This window comes from Lathyrus oleraceus, chromosome 3 (assembly GCF_024323335.1).
Source record: "Lathyrus oleraceus cultivar Zhongwan6 chromosome 3, CAAS_Psat_ZW6_1.0, whole genome shotgun sequence".
NCBI classification, from domain to species: Eukaryota; Viridiplantae; Streptophyta; class Magnoliopsida; order Fabales; family Fabaceae; genus Lathyrus; species Lathyrus oleraceus.
The window spans coordinates 102,052,637-102,072,660 of NC_066581.1; the positions used below are offsets into that span (position 1 = coordinate 102,052,637).

Sequence of the window (20,024 nt, forward strand, 5' to 3'; positions counted from 1 at the left end):
TTTTTCAGAAAAAAATTAATTTTCTAATTTTTTTATTATTTTGAAAATATATATTTAAAAAAATAAAATATTTTGTTTCAAATAAATTATATTTTGAGCCCCTCACTTAGGCCCCTTAAAAACCAAAAATAAGATGGGGCTTAAAAATAAGGGGCCAAAAAATTATTGATTTAGTAGGGGGCCTAAAAAAATTGGGCCGAATAAGGGGCCCAATTGTTGGGGCTTTCTCATTTAGGGCTTTTTTGACACTTCTAATTGTGGGAATGACTCTGAAAAGGGAATTTTACTGATGTCAAGTACATTGAGAATTCGAACAATGAGTTTTCCAGGAAGATGACCATAGAAATATGCAAGTATATCATGAACCAATGTAAATCATAGAGGGTAATAAGCAAGCAATTTAGAATATAGAGTCAGTAGTTTTTCTGCTGTATCCATTGCATCATTCTCAATGAGTTTGTAAATAATTAAGGGAAGGATTGGAAGCATGCGTGTTGCAATGTCATCAAAGAACACGGGATACTTGTTTGACATCTGTGTAGTGGTTGTCGGCCACTGGTTCAGAGCTATGGGGCGATTCAGTATTAGGCAATGATTCAGGTTGAGGCAGTTCAAGGTGAGTATCGTCCGCATCACCATCTGATTTAATGCGTGTAATTATTGAATTGGGCATGACTGTTGTATAGTTTGGTTTGTTATTCACAGGGCGCTGGTTGCATTTGTTACGGTTTGCAGGGCCTTGGCTTCAAATGATTTCTTTCCATGAGAAGGCAACAATTGAGTTACTGGGATATTTGTTCTATTTGGCTGGCTATAATTCAACACGCTCATGACCTAGCCAATATCAGCACCCACTCCATATCCAACCATAACTTGATTTTGGCCAGGAATGAGATTTTTTTCTTCTCGGCATTTCAGCTTCAATTGCTTCTTCAGAGATAACTTCTCTAGTCTCTGTTCACTTTCCTTAGCAATGCATGTATATAGGTAATACAAATCACCCAAGGCTTCAAGACTTTTATTACAACCGCCGATGAACACAAGAACACCCCCCTTAAATGGGTCCAAACAATCACCAGCTACAGAAAATGTAGCAGAAGGACAATTGGTTGCAGTTGTAACATTTGTCCAAATACCAGTATCAATATCAAGCATATAAAGGTCATTGTATAGATTTTGGGCGTCCGTAAAATCCACCGAAAAAAACAAGTTCTTGGCAAAAGAAGTGGTGGAATGACCAGCCCGAGGTAGTAACAATAGGCCTGATGTACTCAGCTCCCTTCACATTAGAGTATCTACTAAGAGCACGAGCAGATGGGTGAAGAGGGTTTTTCCGTTGACGAGGAACAAGAGAGGGTTATTAACAAACAGGCTTGCCAAGTATGTTCAGGTAAGAAGAGTAAAACTTCAATGAAAAGCTATTAATCATTCTCTGAATAGAAAGAACTTAGTGATGCCACATATTTTAACATGATTTATTATGCAGAAGTTTCTGAAGGGACCGGTTGATGATCATGGAAGCATTGACCTCGAGTGGCTGAGAGACGCTTCACTACTTGCAGCGCAAAGCTCGCTTTTATGAGTTTGCGAAATTTGAACTCATGCTTCATCATCGGTCTCAGGTGGCGTTGTAGCAGAAATACTCCAACCTGAATTTCGGGTTGCGGCGGCTGGAAGCATTGCAGAATTGGCATGGCTTTGAGATGCAGAGAATAGCATTTGGAGGAGGTTCTACGTTGTGATTAGCAGATAGTTTGCCGGCTTTGGTTTCATCATCATGTAAAACAACAGCTTTATACAATCCTGTCATAATCATATACAAGTCATTCCATTTTTTATAGGCTTATGGTTAGAATCCTTTTGACCAATTCAGAAACATCCAGGTTTTCATTGTGATTTGGTTTTGATTGACTTGTTTGCTTTAACCACTTAAAAGTCATAACCTTTGAACCATTCTGCAATTTTATTTTTCTGCAACCAAAGCGTAAGGACCGGCCAACAAGTGTGAACCATGGCATGTGCTGTTATACTGTCCCTGTGCAGTATCAGCACCTGGATGATGAAATCCAGGAAGACCAGAATAGTTTACAGTGGAATTCAACTGCTAAGTTCATCTTGACGAGTCACAGGTCTTGAGTTTATATTGGGGACTGACTGCAAATTATTATCAGGCAAAACTTGATTGTTGTTTGCTGCTATCAATGGGTGAAGGTCCATTATTTGGCAAAGGACATTCAGTATTCCGGGAACTTAGACCACTCCATTCCTCTTGAATACCCACTTAACTACTAGAAGTTTTAGCTACAACAGACTGCATAAGTGCACTATAGCTCCCACTTTGAGAAGATGGAAATCCGCTAAAACCATTTGAACCATCCAGCATATTGAAACCAAAATCCAAACTTGTCCTATGAAGTCTCGGAAGATCCAGCCAATTCTTGCCTCGCGTGAAAATCTTCCATATATTCATGTGATAAGATGCTTTGTTCATATGCCACATCATGATTGAATGAACGAAATAAATGAAATATGAATGAGTATGTAGAATTCCTTCAATATGAATGAAAATTTTCCAATGTGAATGAAGAAAATATGAATGCAAATTTGGAATGTGAAAAACATAAAAATATGAAATAGTAAATATGAACATGAATAAAGGAGTATGTATGGAATTTCTTTGAATTATGAATGATGACCCAAAACAAAATGTTTTGCACTTGACACATAATTTTCTTTGAAAGAAAGTGAGAACTGGTAATGTGACAAGGCGAGATGAATAATCATTTCGATGATACTAGAATGGAAGATGAAACATGAGGTTCACTTGATTCCGTCAAATGAAAGAGGTTTCAAATCTTGCATGGCTAAAGAGATTAATTATCTTATACCAAATAAAGAAACAAAACCCAAAAGACAAACACGGACTGGTCGTGGTAGCATGTCCAACAACAAACGTTTTTTTTGGATAGCATCATGACCATATGGAATGGTCATGAAGAAAGAATGCAAACGAGTGATTGATGGGGAAAAATTTTCAGGGCCAAAATCGGGGTATGACACATCCCATGGCACTTTTGTGTTTCTTCAAAACCTTGACAAGCTTGTCTTCTTGAGAAACCTCTAGATGAGAGCTTATAATAGTCGGGCATTTCCTTTCGGGGTCTAGAAAAACATACTTGAGATTGTTAGGTAACTGTTTCAGCTCAACCACTTTCTTGGTCTCATCTTTCTTCTCTTCAACTTGAGGTTCCCTTAAGTTTTCCCATCGGAGTGATCGGGATCCCTTAAAGGGTTGTTGCATTGCCATCATAGTTAACACTTCCATCTCCTTGTCATCAACTTCTCGAGTGTCTTCAAAGATTGAGAGACTTAGAACTCTCTCTAAAGGTAATTTTTGTTCACCTAGGGGATTTTCTTTCAGAACCATTTGATCAATAACCTCTATGTGTTGACTGGTGGCCACATCATCTTTGTATTTCATGGTGTTGCGCACATCAATTTTTAACTCTTCGTCATAAACCTTTAGAGTCATGGTGCCTTCTTCTATATCTGTCAAACACCTCCCGGTCTCCAAAAATGGTCTACCAAGAATGAGCGGTATCTCTTCCTCTTTCGGCATTTCTAAGATCACAAAGTCTACCGGAAACACAAACTTATCAATCTTCACATGAACATCTTCCACCACTTCATAAGGTCTTTTCACGGAGTGGTAAGCAAATTGAAGTGTCATTCGGGTATCCTGTACTTTTCCAATCCCCAACCTCTTGTAGATGGATAAAGGCATGAGGCTCACACTTTCCCCCAAGTCTATAAGGGCCTTCTTGAAAGATCTATCCCCAATAGTGTAAGGGATAGTTACTGAGCCTCGATCTTTTTTCTTTACCGGGATCTTCATACCCTGCAAAATAGCACTGCAAGTTTCGGTTAGTACAATAGAGTCAGTGTCAGTGCTCCTCCTTTTTGAAATAATGTCTTTCATGAATTTAGCATAAGAGGGCATTTGCTCAAGTGCCTCCAAGAACGGAATGTTGATTTCAAGCTTTTTGAACATCTCCAAGAATTTCTCAAAGTTCTTCTCATGTTTCTCTTTCTTCTTATTTCTTGTTGGGAAAGGGAGTTTGACAACCGGCTTTGATCCACTAACTTTTTCTTTAGCCACAGGTTCAGGTACTGTCACCTCTTCACTAACAACCTCATTTTCCTTTATCTCCAAATCAACTTCAAGTAATTGGTCTTCTTGTTCATCATCTTTTTCAGGGACTTCTTTTTCCTTACCACTCCTTGTGGTTACCGCACTCACATTATTATGCTCTCTTGGATTTGTAACTGTAGCACTCGATAATGCACCTGGTGTTTGCGAACCCGCAAGTTGTTGAGCAATCTGACTCATTTGCACTTCCAGATTTTTTATTGAAGCACCAGTGTTTCTCATGTTACTTCTAGTCTCCTCTTGAAATTGTGAACTTTGAGCTGCCATTTTTTCAATGGCAATTTCCCAATCTGCGTTTCTTGGAACCTGTTGTTGAAATTGTTGTTGGGATGGGTGAAATTGCTGCTGCTGGTAAGGTTGTTGTTGTTATGGACGATACTGTTGTTGTGGTTGACTTTGATACTGGGTGGGCGCGTGCTTCTGAGCATTTCCCTGTTGGTCCTTCCAGGAAAAATTCGGATGATTTTTCCATCCAGGATTATATGTATTGGAGTAAGGATTGTTCTGCTTCAGAAAATTAATGTCTTCTACCTGTTGAGCATATGCCACACAATGCATGGCGAAGTGAGGACCTCCACAAATTTCACAACTAACAGCTTGAATAGGTTGGACCGGTTGCACTTGTGCCACCGTTTGAGTGTCAAGAGTCATTTTCTTGAGTCTTCTCTCTACTTCAGTTGTTATTTAATCTTCCATCTTCACAACTTGATTTGCCAGTTTGAGATCAATGATACCTTCAGGTTGACTTACACTACGGTCATAGAGTTCCAGGTGCTCATTTGCTGCAATGCCTTCAATGATTTTCTTTATTCCAGTGGCTGTTGTAAAGTTTGTTGAGCCACCGGCAGCTGTGTCTATGAGTTGCTTAGTCTTCATTCTAAGTCCATTCACAAAATTTTGCATCTGTTCAGTTGCATCCATGTTATGAGTAGGACATGCAACCAACAATCGCTTGAACCGCTTGTAAGCGTCTCCGAGTGACTCTCCTTCCTTCTGTTTAAAATTAACAATATCATATGTCTTATGGATATACATAGAAGCAAGGAAGTACTCATTCAGAAATGTTGTCTCCATTTGTTGCCAAGTTGTTATGCTTCCCGCGGGTAAAGAGTAAAACCACTCTTCGGCATCTTCCGACAGTGTAAACGGGAACATCACCAACTTTTTAGCTTCCTCTGAGTGTCCCTCAATTTTCAACAATGTCGTCATGGTCAGAAATCTTTGTAAATGCTTGTTGGCATCTTCATTTATTTTTCCGGAGAACGGTCTCCTCTCGAGTTGACGAATCGTTGGAGGGTGCAGCTGAAAGTGATCAACATTTACCGGTTAGTTCACAATTGTTAACCTTCCAGTAGGAGCATTTGCACCCCCATAATCACCCAAAAGTCTTTCTGCAAGAGGTAGTGGGGCTTCACCCTGTGGTTCAGCCATTGGTTCAGAAACAACTTCCGAGTCTTCCGAATGAACTGAAACAGCTTCTTCTTTTTCAGACTCAGAAACAATAGGGGCTGATTCTGAAAGTTCCAGCCTAGCTTTTCGTCGTCTTGCACGCAATAATCTTTCAGGTTCTGCGTCAAAAATAAATTCAGCTGAGGCCTTACCTCGCATACACAGATTAGACAATTATTAGAATAAACAATAATACAGAAAAAAAATTAGCTGCAAAGCAACAAAATTCCAATTGAATTATTTTTCAACTTATACTTTTGGCAGTCCCCGGCAACGGCGCCAAAAACATGATCGGTAAAATAGCAAGTGTACTATTTGCACCAATGTAGTAATAAAAAGGGAGTTATCCCGGATATCGATCTCGAGGACTGCGTGGCAAGTATCAATTTTTAGAATAATTCAATTGAACAAAAGTTCATATGGAGTTTGATGATTGTTTTCACAAATTATAAGAAATAAAAATATAAAGCGTATAAAAATAGTTTAACCGATATGAGAAATAATGCTAGGGTCAGGTGTATGAATTGCTTTGTATTCCACTTTTTCCATATCATATAACATCTATGTTATTATAATTCAAAACCGTTTCTCAAGAGTAGTTTTCTCTAATTCCTTAGCCAAAAACCATTAACAGGCAATTTCAATCCTAATTCCTTAGTTATTTAAATTGTTGTTATGAAATACTTAGTTTATCAAGAATTAACAGTAACCCAGTTTGATCCTCATTTCTAAGTGATTAAACGTGGGTTTTATTATACAACAAGTGATAAGGCGGTTTGTCCAACCTAGACCTTAACCAGAGATCAGAATTTCATCTGTCCGATAAAATTAAGCATTAAGCACGTTGTATAATAATTTGAATTAAGAAAACATCAATGATTATAAGAACATGGATAAAATATTTATACAAGAGAAATTCAGGGACACCCTCCTAGAATTTGGGGGTTTAGCCTCTCATAATATTCAAAGACAGAAGATTACAAATTAAAGACATTACAAGTTGTTGGTGATAAAGGTTGATCTTCAATTTCTTCCGATCTTGAAGATCTCTCCTCCTCTGAACACTTTGTAAGGTCGCTTCCTCTTTCTGTCTCTTTTCTTTCACGATCAAAAAGTCCCTTTTCTCAGTGCCCAAATTCAAACTAAATAGCTTCCAAACAACTAAAAACATTGCGAAATGCCCAAAATGCCCTTTGGATGTCTAAAGGGGTTAAAATAAGAAAAATCAGCAATTGGGGCGAAATGGCCAACACGGGTCGTGTCAGGTGACACTGTTGCCCGTGTTGGCTCCACTTTAAGTCCAATCATGCACTCCATGTTGACATGGGTCGTGTCAGCTGACACGGGCACCCGTGTCAGCCTACTACTTACTGGGTGTAGGATGGATGGCTCTGAACATGCTGATACGGGCACCCGTGTCAGCCCGCTGTTTTGTCTATTTTTCGCTTTTCATTAAGTCTCTGACCTCCATTCTTCCGGTACGCAACTTTAGGACTTGTTATCTAACCTAGAAACCAAACAGTCTACAGAGAAACGCATAAAATGCGACAAAAGGCAAAAAAACTACTAATGCAACATAAAACAAACGGAAATTCATAAAATGTAATAAACTAAAGAAATAACTAAAATAAAAAGAAAAAATTTACTGATTCATGAAGATTCCATGTTAGATAGATGATGAAAGCTGAGTGTAAATGGTGACCGATCAGTGGCCCATACTACTCAACCTCTCCTATCACAAGTTTGCACTCTAGACTCGGGTGGAGAGTCTTTGCCACAAGGTTACTTGCAATCAAAGTAGTATCCATCACTCCCATTGAATCGTGGAACCGCATAATAGATTACAAAATTTAAAACAAAAGGCAATAAATAAGGCAAATAATCAAAAGGATAAGCACCTACGCACGTGCGAGGAAGCAACCTAGATTAGGCTTGACTTGCTTAGGGAGGTGTCCCCAGCAGAGTCGTCAGCTGTCGCTACACGAAAAATACAGAGTCTCCATTGGTTTTTATTTATTCCAAAGGAATGGGAAAATATCGAGAAAACCCCAAAGAATGGTCATCGAAACCACAAACAGGTTCGGAAGTCGGTTATGCAAGGGGAAGGTGTTAGCACCCCTCACATCCATGGTACTCCATGGGAACCATCTAGGATGTTTGCGCTTACGTGTGTATTATTTATCGAATGTTTGCTTTCCAAAGGTTTGTAGAGTGGAGGTAGATTTTAAATTAGTGTGATCGCCAAGGAATGGATCCTCGTGCCTACGTATGCCCACTTGTTGAAGTGAGAAATCAGAGCTTTTGTAGTTCGTGGGTTTGAAATTGTTTGTTTGTTTTGTTGATTTTATTACCTTGAAGAAGGGTTTTCAATGGTGTCGCCCTAAGGCTCAAACAAAAGGTTTGAATGAGTTGAGTTGTTTTTAGGTTTTGAGAAAGTGGTATCGATTTCGGATTGCACTAAAGACTATGGATAAAGGTGAATACCTCAAACTACCAATCCAAACGTCTTGTGTTTGAAGCATTTAGAATGAGTGTAGGAAAGCTCCAGTCTCATCCCTTCTTTATCTCTTAAGGCTCGTGACGTACGATCCTAATCGCCATTTATTGTGTTTTTGAGTTTGATTTGGAAAAGAGACCACTGGACGTTGGATCAAGGGCTTGCTTATTGGTTTTTATTTAAGAAAGGACCGATTGGCGTTGGATCAAGGGTTTGATTATCGATTTTGAATGGGTGAACGTTCCTAATTCCTAAGGAGTAGCTAACAAGTAATAAAAGAAAGCAAGTAAATATGTACATCAGAAAGGGGAAGGAGGTACAGGTAAAGTACAAGGGAGTGCGGAAATAAAATGTCTCATTGTCAGGTAGCCCAAGAGAAAGCCGTGTCTGTGCAAGTGTGTCCTAAACTAGAAAGCGCATAAAAGATTACAATTTATCTTGATTCTTGAATGCTCCTTCCATGTTAGGGTTGAATGATTGTCCAAGGCCTTTTGCAAGGGTCCTAATGAGTCTCTAAGTCCATTATCCAATGTCTATTACATGCTAATGAATTGTTATCTTATTTTTTTGCATTTTTTAAGTCTTAATCATTTTTAGTCATTTTAGAATGAGATGAAGAATGTACAATGATATAGCAAAAATAAAATAAAAGTAAGTGAATGACAAAAAGATAATGTTAGGAGTTAGGTGCGGAAAAGTAAAGAGTTAGAAATTAGAATGCGGATATTTAAAAGTTAGATGTTAGTTGTTAGATGTTAATGTTAAAGATTAATCAAAGTCAAAGAGAAAATATAAGAGAATATTCAATATCAATATCAATATCAATATCAAATCTAAATCAAGCTCTAATATCAACCACTTAATATCTAAAATATTAGCAAAATTAATCTCTAAAATTTTAACAAGGTTAATAACAAAATATTAACAAAGTTAATGACAAAATATTAACAAAATTAATAGCAATTAAACTCTAATAATAAAAAATAATAAAAAAACCAATCAGAGTGGGCCTGAATGCAACAACAAGCCCAAACAGAGGGGATGCAGAACTGAAAGTAGTGCGCACATGTCAATTATGTGGGCCTAGGTCCAAGATGGCCCCACACCAGAGCTACAACACCTCCCTCACGTGCCAACTCACCTTCCCCCCTTTCAAAAGTTCCCTCCAAACACGGGCCGACGAGCAAAGTCTCTGCCTCGCTAGAGCTCATCGTCGGCGGCGGCGGAGCTCCGATCATAGACTCTAGAGGTCAAAACAAACCTCTCTACCTCACGATCCCGAATCTCCAAACCAAACCTCCTAATTCTAAACTCACCAGCAAAATCGCGAAGAAACACTCACGAACCCTAAGCTACTACACCAGTAATTGAACTCAATACAGTAAGAGTCAAACACCAACAGGTTAGGGCTTCAATTTCCCTAACCTGATACAACAATATGGTGAATGAATCGGAGAAGGCGCATATGGATTAATTGTATTACCTGTCGGAGACGATACCGGAGACGACGACGATAACAATGGTGTCCTCAGATATGCTTCCCTTCTTTCCTCTTGTGCAAGGCTTCTCCTCTTCTCCACTATTCCTCTTAATATGATGCTGAGAACTGCGTTGTAAGTTTGAATGGATGTCTTTAGCTCTACCGTGTAGAGCTTCGAATGTTGAAGCTCTCACAACAATGGATTGAGCGTGTACTAGGGGGTTAAGGAATGCTTGCAAGTTCTCTGGTTGAGGAGGATTTGACCCTAATGATTGGAAATTGAAATTCTGATGTAGTCAGAGTTCAGATGTTCTACTCGAAGTCATGACATCTGATCCAAAATTGTTACTAATGCAGCAAGACAGTTATACACATTAAAACCCAGTACTAATATGCACACATTCACAGATGTCACGACATCTGCTACTAAATCACCATAGAAAGGAAGAACACCCAGTTCTGTCCATCTGGTACAAAGACACAGCAGAGATCAAACATAGCACTTACTTCTATTGAGCCTGCACAGTTATTAGCATGATGTCTCAACATTGATTTGAACATCACCTGTTCCAGCATTACAGTTGACTGTACTGTAAAAGACCAAACAGTCTATACTTCAGTATCAGCTGTCAATTATGAATGTCATAACTTTCAATTTGGCATTCAGACAGTAGGATATGTGCCAGGTCTGTTATTCCCTTGATAAACATACTGAGATACATACTGAGTTATAACAGATAGGATTATAACGTGCAGAAGGTAAAAACACAAGTAATTGTTAACCCAGTTCGGTACAACATTACCTACTCTGGGGGCATACCAAGCCAGGAAGAAGATCCACTATCAGCAGTATTAATTCAGAGTTAAACTCCCCCGTTTACAACTCTTCACTTAATCCCTACCCAATGCAATCTATACCTAGGAACTCCTAGATAGAAACCTCCAGTTTCCATTCCTATCACTACAATTACAATGTAATGCTAAACAACTTGAACTTGCTTCACAGCTTCGTTCAAGACCATAACAACTCTTACCTACAGGCTTTGAGTTACGAATAATCTCATGCTTTTGAGCACTGAGAAACACCTAGTAACCTTCCCACAGGTTGGGAGGTTTACCTCACACACACCCCTAATTTTACATTATTTGAGGCTTACAAAACCTAGGTTACAATCTGCTATTTATAACCTAACCACCCAACTGGATTTGGGCCTTCAGAAATCGCAGCAAACTTCTCCTTTGCTGTTACAAAGTAGCAGAAAACTTATGCTACAATCAAGGGCTTCAATCTTTTAGTTCCTAAAATATCCTAACATATCTCCATATTTAGAAACTGTATATTCACCAAATATTCTGATTGAGTCTTCAAGATCTCCACATAGAAGTTAGGATATTCACCAAATATCCTAACTAATCCCAGAATATTAAATTAGTTAACACATGCCAGAATTAACTCATTCAGTTTTATACACATGCGCGATGTCACAGTCACGATGTCGTGACATCGTACATGACATGTTGGTCCAGATGTTGAACTTCTTCAACCCAACATATTAAAACAACAGAGGTGATTACATTATTTGTTTTACAAAATTAATGTCAATCCTAAGGTAATAACAATCTCCCCCTTTGGCAAATTTTGGCTAAAACAAATAAACATTACACTAGACACCACATCCCAATATGGGCCTGCACTTCCTCTTTGTCATTGTCAGCCCCATTACCAACACCACTTTTGGTGTACATGAGGAAGAAGCTGTACACGGATCAGCTGCATCACAACCCTTCCCCTCAACACTAGAGCTTCCTAAAGAATATGTAATGCTGAGTACATAGATAATGTAACTCAGATCACAAGACACAATTGTCCTCTTAACTCAGATCACAAGTCACAAGTGATATACCCAGTTAGTGACTTTTGTGCCTGAACCCAACTTCTCCTTGCTACCACATTTTGCTTGCTTCTGGTACATCCTCAGGACAATGTTTCTCTCCCCCTTTTTAGCTAAACATTTATAACTGAAACCTTCACAAAACCAGATCCAGGCGCAGTATGCCCAAATCTTAACAAACCCCATGGTTTAGAGGGAATGGAAAGTCGCTCTTGTGAGAAGAGGAGTGCTGATACATCCTTTAAATAGGCCAGACCATGCTTAGGAATTAACGGTAGGAGTAAATACTTGGTCAAGATCCATAAATATTTGCTGAGAATCAGTCAGAGAATCACCACCAATATCCCAGACTATCTTTGAATACCTTTTATAGCTCTTGACTGTTTCTTTCCAGAAACAACAGTTCCAAGACTATTCCATAAATGCTGTCAGACACGTTGCAACCTATGTCTTAACATTTGACACTGCTTTTGTCTGCATTCTTCATATATTCTCCCTCTCACCATTTCCTTATATAACTTCCAGCAGGTACATAGGATATCTTATGTTAAGACATCACATATGACATCTTGTGAATACTTTGTCCTTTTTGTTCACAAGGAAAACTAACAGCAATTAAACAGCTTATCAGAAGTTTAAGCAGCAGAAGCAAAACAATTACTAGCTATGGCTACTAGTAATACACACATGCACAAGGGTACTTCTCCTCCCCCTAAATCTGTGCAACAAACAACAGAATTACTAGTTATGGATGCAACTAGTAAGACACACAAACTTGTCCAAGGCAATGTCATGACATCCGGTCAGACATTCTTCTGCTCACTCAGCCTTGACACACACCACATCATCCCATTAATTAACAAGGTGCCATACCTTGTTATCTGAGAACACATAGACCACAAGCTTGATGATTACTTTCAGTGCAAAGACAGAACTCCCCCTGTCATGAACAACCAACTCTCCTCTTGAAACTTGGAGATCACACATGAACATATCCAACACCCCTAAGTTGGACCTTCACATACTTCCTGATTCAAAGAGAACCTAGACCACTTGATGAAAGGAAAACATAAGACTCATCTTCATGTCTTCAAGAGCACACCCTCTATTCAACCCTCTTGGCTGAACACATCCACACTCTGTGTCAATCTCTCTTTTAACCAGAACAGAAAACCATTTCACAAAATGTTCTAACATAAGTTAGGACATCCTTCACACCATAACTAAAAACACCATCTGATAATCTTTAGATATCACTGAGTCACTAGCTTGATCCAAAAGAAACCAGACACAAATTGGGACATATACATTCTCATCCCATTACAAGAGATAATCTTCCATAGATAGCTCAGAACTCCTACCACAAGCTCCAAGAGATGAATAGAAAACACCTCCTTTTGTCTTCCACTTACTACTTTTTTGCTCAAAAGTACCTTGTCTCAGACTTTCCTCGAGAATATTCAGCTGTCATATGTTGATTATCTTGATTCTTCGAACTCACTTATGAGATAGATTAAATGCCACTGGTTGATTACCTCCTTCATGAATCCTCATATGAAAAAGTCAAATGCCATTCTTTGACCTCTCCACGTTTATCAGACTTCTCCCAAAGATAATCTGACCTTCCAAGTAAAACTTGAACTTCAAGCTACATGTTAAACAAAACTTAGATTTTATAAGACATGAACATGTAGCATCCTCTCCATCCAGCAACTCCAAAGAACTGCAATGAGAACGATCTTTTTGAAGTACCCAATCTACAACTCTGTAGACCCTTCTATCTTAAGTTGATGTACCACTTCATCAACTAAGATTCTGATGTTGAACCAAATGTCACAACATTGTGTTTTAACATCTAGCTGTTGAATTCAGCTCCTTCTTCTGCCACTTAAAAGAACTTCCTCCCTTCACAGAACCAGAGTTCAACGTTCTCATAGACTTGATTGTGGTACCAAGTTTGAGTAAACAACCTCCATCCTGCAGGTTTGCAGTTAAGTCATCCAAGCTCACACCTTGATGAATCCCTGCTTCTTCTCCAAAGACATCAGACACACTGATGCATGAGTCTTCAGAAGGACCAGTTAGAAACTATCCCTTCAGTTATACCAAGGATTCCACTTCCTAAGGTAAGGTTGTTTCCATGATGTCAAGAATGCTGCCACTTATTCTTAACTCCACAGTGTGCATTAGCCAATGCACTTCCTTACCTAGATCAGAAGTAAACTGATCCAAGTAACCACCATCAGGACTCTGATGTTTTCTTCTTCTTGTACACACCAAGGCTAAACTTGTTTCTTGCCAGGAAACCTTTTCAGAGATCATATGCTTTTGTTGCCACCAAAGTGATAGATCATAAACCAATGCACTATCCTTCCTGTGATTCTGCACAGGGTCTTGAAGACGAGATGTTTCAACATCTTTAACAACATCAATTATCTTGAGCTCCAAGGATAATCAATTAAATACTTGTACTTGGCACAAGTAGACATTGATCTTAAATCCTTTCCCAATTTTCCTTTCAGATACTTCCACCATAAGAATACTTTGAAAATACTCTTCTTGTGTCAACATCTTCTGCTTGCAAGCACCTTAACAGTTTTGAGAATCTTACCAGATTAGATTCACCCTTAGGAAAGAGAGAGATGAATCCTTCCTTGCAAATGTGACACACAACAACCAGAACCCATGTGACACAGGTCAACAGCCAACCAGACCCTAGGCCGACAAAACGTGAGGAGGTTAACAAACAAAAACTCCCCTTCAAATTAACAATCATAGAAACTCCATACCAATATCCATGCTTTGTATACAAATGTCTCAACATGACATACATCATCCCTACCGGTGGCAACTAACTCTATGAGTTATACCTATACATACTCCAATCACACCAATCAGACTCCAGCTGACCATAAGTACTAGTGAAGGAAGACAATACCAGTCAATAGTAGATATGCATTGCCAGAGCATACTACCTCAACCAACCTCTGAATCTTCATATTCTCACTCCTTGAAAGAACTGTCACTTCTGAGCGTGGTGTTTGAATAACTATATTCATGGTCCCAATCCTCTTAAATGGAATAGCAATCAGGTTACCCCATTATTGACTTCTAACATCCAGGGGACTTGTCTTCCAACACAACATAGTACTTCAGGGAACAACTATCCAACCCTGATCAATCTATTGGAATAAGACAAACAGCAGGAAGTTGCACAATGTCACATCTCAACCAGCTCCACTTCTAGAGATCAGACGTCTAAAAGTGACCTTCTTGAGCACACACACAGTTGACCCTACCCTTGTCAACTCAGCACACACAGATGTCTCCTCTTCCAGGTCAGGAGTAGGTTCCAAACACAAGTATCCCTTTGTTTAACACCTGAAAACATCTGCTCTTCAACCAGTAGCTGCATACTTGTTGAGCAACATGTTCTAACATCACATAGAACATTAGTTCCACCTCCTTGGAACAAACCCTCCTTGAAAGTATTCAAGGTCTTCATATATACTACCTAAGAGAGTAAAAGAATCAGTGATCAGGTGATTCTTACCATCCTGAAGTGAGAACGTCATGATGAGTAGACTTGAGGAGACTCAAGTATCTATGACATATTCAGTAGATTATGATGAAATCTTGAATACAACAGCCTTTCATCCACAAGAGGGGAAACTACATCAGAGTTTGAGTTTTGCCAGGTATTATACAGCGGTAATCATAATACAACTCAACCTATGACCACACATTTCACCAGATCAGCCTCCAAGAACATACCAAGTTTGAATATGTTTCAATACAAGCACAACTGTCCCACACCAAGGCCATTTGCCAACCTCTAGAGATAGGTACACACAGTTCCTGTCATGAATAGTCCATCCACCTACTTCAAGGGACCATTCAGCTAAATCACAGAGCCTTCCACAGGTTCCAACATCAGTACTAACATAACTCCTTGCAAGATACCAGAAAGTATCACCTATGGATCTCATCCAGACACAGAACAGGATGCTCGCTCTGATACCAATTGAAATTCTGGTGTAGTCAAAGTTCAGATGTTCTACTCGAAGTCATGACATCTGATCCAACATTGTTACTAATGCAGCAAGACAGTTATACACATTAAAACCCAATACTAATATGCACACATTCACAGATGTCACGACATCTGCTACTAAATCACCATAGAAAGGAAGAACACCCAGTTATGTCCATCTGGTACAAAGACACAACAGAGATCAAACATAGCACTTACTTCTATTGAGCCTGCACAATTATTAGCATGATGTCTCAACATTGATTTGAACATCACCTGTTCCAGCATTACAGTTGACTGTACTGTAAAAGACAAAACAGTCTATACTTCAGTATCAGCTGTCAATTATGAATGTCATAACATTCAGTTTGGCATTCAGACAGTAGGCTATGTGCCAGGTCTGTTATTCCCTTGATAAACAGACTGAGATACATACTGAGTTATAACAGACAGGATTATAACGTGCAGAAGGTAAAAACACAAGTAATTGTTAACCCAGTTCGGTACAACATTACCTACTCTGGGGGCATACCAAGCCAGGAAGAAGATCCACTATCTGCAGTATTAATTCAGAGTTAAACTCCCCCGTGTAACACCTCAAAATTTGCCCTCCTCTCTTGGGACTAGCTTAGCATATTGCATTTCATTTGTAGGACATTAGTCATTGCATCTTTGCATATCATATGGAGACAATAAGCAAGTCATCCTCCTAAGTCTTGCTCAGAAGATAGAGAGGTTAAAAGATTCAAGCCTGAGGATCTTATTGAATTGATCACTAATCATCTGAGGGTTTGTGTTCCAATTAGGGTTTCTTAATTCCTCAAGGAGATTCATAATTATCTTGGTTGAAATGGTACATCACCATCATCATGGTCTTATCATCACCAAGAGGTTCATTGTGCCTGATCATGTTCCTTGGGATTAGGGTTTTGACCTCTGGTCAACCCTAATCAGTTGAATTGTGCCAGTCAGGGTTTGTCAAGGAGATGAGGTCTTCATTGAGATGGGGATCATCATATGGTTTTATTGAGCTTGTATAAGCTAGGGTTTCATTTTGGAGCCATTTCATCAACTGATTGAGGCTCAAATTCATCTGTGCATGGCCAAGTCAACAGAAGTCAACAAAAGTCAACCAAAAGTCAACTGTTGGATTTGGAGGTGGGAAGTGGTTAGAAATACTTCATTCATGTTCAAACAAGTCTCATTTGACATTTCAAACATCAACATTGAAGAAAATAAAGTCAGGACACAACTTTCCAAAAATAGAAAGTGACTTGTAATTCAAATTTGCCAAAAATGGAAAGGTTTTCTCCTCAAGATTACATCATCAAAAATGCTTCAAATGAAATTTTGTCCAACATGAAAGTTGTATATCTTGTTCTCCCATTTCCAAAAAGTCCAAGAACATGAATTTCTCATGTATGGTTGAGAAGTTATGGATCAATCATGGCCAAGCAAATTTGAACTTCACAAGTGCATAACTTTCACACCAAAGGCCAAATGAAGTGGTTCTTTTTGCAACATTCTTGTTTTGACATGTACTATCCAATGAAGGTGAGAAAAACAAGAAAGGGGGGGTTTGAATTGTTTGAAAAATAAGCGCTTTTGCAAAATGAAATCACACAATGATTTTATACTGGTTCGCTTATAACACAAAGCTACTCCAGTCCACCCGGCCAAGGTGATTTCGCCTTCAACAAGGACTTAATCCACTAATCTTGAAAGATTACAAACAACCCCTAAGAGAAAAGAAAATCTCTTAGTCCTCTCAAGTCTACAGACTACAAAGAGTCACTTGAGGAAATCAAATAAAAATAGATACAAGATGTGTAATCTAGAATGCTTCTAAGAAAGCAAATATTACAAACTTAAGAACAAATTTTTCACTTGATAAGCAAAAGCTTAGTGAAAATCTTTGAAGAACAAAGATGTTTTTCTTGAGCGTGATATAATTTCAGTATAGTTTTGGCTAGTGATTTCTTCGTCTTTGCTGAATGAGATTTCTTCTCTATTTATAGGAGTTGAAGTAGAGTTGAAGTAGCGTTGAATCTATTGGATATTGAGATGTAATTACGCCATTCCATTAATAGCTTCTGCAGTAGACTTTTTCACTTAGAAGTGACTACTTACCACAATTAGTATCTTTTCTCTTGGAAGTGGAGATTAACGTCTCTTTCTAATTGAGGAAATCCATTTGCAGAACTTTAACTTGGCTTAAACGTTACTTCATCATGATTAACAATTCTGATTAGAGTCTTTGTGTATCTGGAGAAATTGGCTTCTGATGTTATTTCTTGAATGTTCAGATGGCGCTGATAACTTCAGACTTTGCAGAAGGCATTTGTTCAGAGTCAGAGCTTCTAGACTTTACTTCATGTTCAGATGCTTCTGATATTTTGTAGTTTTGTCCAGAGTCAGAGCTTCTTGAAACGAGATTTCACTTTAGATGCTTCTGATATTTTGTAGTTTTGTCCAGAGTCAGAGCTTCTTGAAACGAGATTTCACTTTAGATGCTTCTGATACTTGAGATTTTGCATCTGATCTTGTTTTGCATCTGATGACATCATCAGATTTATTTCTTCTTTCTTTAGAACCCTGCACACTTAGAAACTTTTCGTTAGGGTGCCACTTTTGGTTTCATCCTTTGTTATCATCAAAATCATGGAATCTATTGTAGAACTATTTTTGTTCTTACAATCTCCCCCTTTTTGATGATGACAAAACAAATAAAATTATCAGATGAAACATGAAAAATATTAGATCAGATAGACAAAAGCTCCCCCTGAGTTAGCGCTAGGGAGTTCAGAAGTTCTTACCAGAGCTTTTCCAAGTAATTAGGTTTCTGAAAACTTTCTGCAAATGCTTAACTTTAAAGTTAATCAGAGCTATTATTTAATCAGAGCTTATTTATATCAGAACTATTTCTATAATTGTTGCAGAATGCTTAAGGTTTTAGACATAATTTTCATCAGAGCTATTTAATAATTTCTCCCCCTTTTTGGCATAATCAAAAAGGCATACAACATAAAAAATAGAGAGAAAAACACTTCATTAAACAGCACAAAGGCAAACAGCAGTCAAAAACAACAGATTCAAGAGAATATCAGAGCTAAAAAAGAAAAGACAGAAGCAAAAACACTAGGCAACCAAAATAAATCCTAAGTGCCTAAGGGTTTGGAGGAGGAGGAAGTCTCTGTAGTAGCATGGCAAACATATTCTGGAGGTTTTCATTCAGAGCGTCTTGTTTGTCCATCCTTGCCCGGAGCTCACTCTGATCTTGCTTGATCTCTTTCTGATCTTGCTTGATCTCCTTCAGAGTGTTAAGAATCAGAGGGATCGCAGAGGAAGACTCCCCCTGAATCAGAGCCTGCTGAGTTTCAGCTTCAGCAGCAGCTTGGGCTTCTGCATCTGCCTTAGCCTTGGCTTCTGCTTCCTGAATTCTCAGAAGTTCTGCTTCCTTTGCCAGGCGTTCTTCTTCCAACCTCTTAGCTTCTTCTTCAGCTTCCTTAGCTAATCTTTCTTCTTCCAATCTCTTAGCCTCAGCTTCTCTAGCCAGTCTCTCTTCCTCTAACCTTCTGGCCTCAGCTTCTCTGGCCAGTCTTTCCTGGAGTCTTTCCTCAGAGTCTCTGATGTAGCCATTTCTGACTTGTTCAGAGATACTCTTCAGCCTATAAGACTCAGAGGTCATCCAACTAATAACTCTGTTCCAGTGTGTCCTAACAGATTTAGGATCATCACTGACTTCAGAATTTTTAGCCAGAGACTTGATCTTCTGGACTGAGGATTCTGCAACCTGCATAATGGCCTCCTCAAGGGTAGGTATGATAATTTTAGGTTCAGGTTCAGGTGAATGAGGTGGAGTGTTTTGAGGGCTGAGATGTAGAGGTTGAGGTTCAGTTTCTGGTTCTGGCTGGGGTTCAGATTCTGCTTCTGGTTGAAGTTCAGAATCTGGGTCTGGTTGAAGACTGGGGGATGAGGCATAGAGTGGGTTTACATCTAATGGGTCAGAGTCTGGGCTAGGTACAGCGGGAATTAATGGTGGAGTGATATAAGGTTCAGATGGGCGAATTACAGATGGTTGAGTTTCAGAGGGTGTGGTGGTTGTTTGTGGTGGAAGGGAAGTTTGATTTTCAGAGGTAATGGTGGTTGTTTGTTGTGGAATAGAAGTTCGGAGGGGAGAGGTTACTTCAGTTTGTGTTTGAGTTTGTGGAGCGAAATTTTTAGCATAAATTTCAGCTATTGTTGGGGAGTTTGGGTCAGAGTGTTCTTGATCAGAAGACTCATGATCAGAGGACTCTTGGTTAGAAGAAGGGGAAAGGTAAGGTGGTGACTCATACTCAGAGGATGAGGAAGAACTGTGGTGATATAGTTGATTAGGGTCAGAGGTTGTTGTAAAAGTACGGGCAATTTTTAGAACAGGTGGAGGTTGAGAGGTTCTAATGGTAGAAGGTGGTATTTCTGAG

The 20,024-nt window shown here is 38.9% G+C and overlaps 1 long non-coding RNA gene across 1 annotated transcript; it reads left to right on the forward strand.

The window, feature by feature from the left end:
• Window positions 1–410: 410 nt before the first annotated feature.
• On the forward strand, window positions 411–1,815 carry LOC127125621 (uncharacterized). The gene is made up of 3 exons (XR_007804768.1): window positions 411–616; window positions 706–1,390; window positions 1,487–1,815. It is a non-coding gene; the product is annotated as an uncharacterized LOC127125621 (long non-coding RNA).
• The last annotated feature ends 18,209 nt before the right edge of the window (window positions 1,816–20,024 follow it).